The sequence below is a fragment of the Tupaia chinensis genome, unplaced genomic scaffold (genome assembly GCF_000334495.1).
Source record: "Tupaia chinensis unplaced genomic scaffold, TupChi_1.0 Scaffold000216_1, whole genome shotgun sequence".
NCBI classification, from domain to species: domain Eukaryota; kingdom Metazoa; phylum Chordata; class Mammalia; order Scandentia; family Tupaiidae; genus Tupaia; species Tupaia belangeri.
Window position 1 is genome coordinate 1566355 of NW_006159691.1, and position 1085 is coordinate 1567439.

Sequence of the window (1085 nt, forward strand, 5' to 3'; positions counted from 1 at the left end):
TTCCAATTAGAAACAATCAGGGCTCCTTGGAGAAATGGTTGATTTCAGATCTGGGACTGGAGAATGTGTAAGATAAGCCTGAAACTGTACTATACCAGAAAAATAAGGAAGTTGATAGGATTGATTAGAAGTACAATGGACTAAAATAAATGTTTAAAACTGAGTTAATAAAATCTAGGCAAAGATCATTAGTGGTCATTAGGATAAAAAGATACTCAAGTAGACTTGGAGAAGAAAAAAGGGAATTTGATAAAACCACTAGAATGGGTGGGTCTTCATTTTTTTTAATGACCAGGACCATGTGGAAGGCTTGTTAAAACTCATGGCTGGTCTCCACCCAGTTCTTAGTTACATCTGTTGGGGATGGGGGCAGTGAGGAGGTGCCTTTTTTTAAAAACTCGTAGCAAGGACTACCATCCAACCCCACTCAAGCCAGAGACCTTTGTGGTGTTGGTGAAAAACTTGTCCCTTGGGTAGCATACTACCTACATTTGAGCATTCATCTGCCAGTCAATGCCCTCAACTCCAAGCTCCAACAATGTGAACAAGGAGGTGGATTTCTGACAAGGTCCTAAATGATGCTGATGTTGCTTGGTTCAGGGATCCATTTGAAAGTTAGTTCCAGTTCTATAAATTTACAGGAAATGCAGGGGACCTAATATGCCTAATACAACATCACATTCAGTAAAATCTAGACTGGGAAATTCTACGGGACCTAGCTTTCTCCAAAAATATAAAAAGGTTGGGGTGGGTGGGACTCTTAGATTTCAGATACCTTTTAGAGCTCTACACACATCTACAAGTTAAATGGTTTTTTAAAAGGAAGAAGTGTGTATTGTTAGATGAGTACATGGACAGTTCATCACATTCTCACTGGTGTTTGAGATTTTGTATGAAAAAAAAAATAAAAGCAAAGAGGCTGGTTCTCTGGCATGGTGGTGAAGGCAGTGGGATCCCACACCACCAACTGTGCAGTTCCAATCCTGGACCTGCCGACTTGAAACAAACATCACAAGTATTTGTGCATGCATGCCCCAAATCGTTTTTTTTTTGGAGAGGTTTTTGCTACAGGGTGCAGTGCGCTA

General features: G+C 40.4%; 1 non-coding gene across 1 annotated transcript; it reads right to left on the reverse strand.

Annotated features, from left to right (window-relative positions):
* Window positions 1-396: 396 nt before the first annotated feature.
* LOC114007684 (small nucleolar RNA SNORA62/SNORA6 family) lies at window positions 397-547 on the reverse strand. The gene has a single exon (XR_003549274.1). It is a non-coding gene; the product is annotated as a small nucleolar RNA SNORA62/SNORA6 family (small nucleolar RNA).
* Window positions 548-1085: the final 538 nt, after the last annotated feature.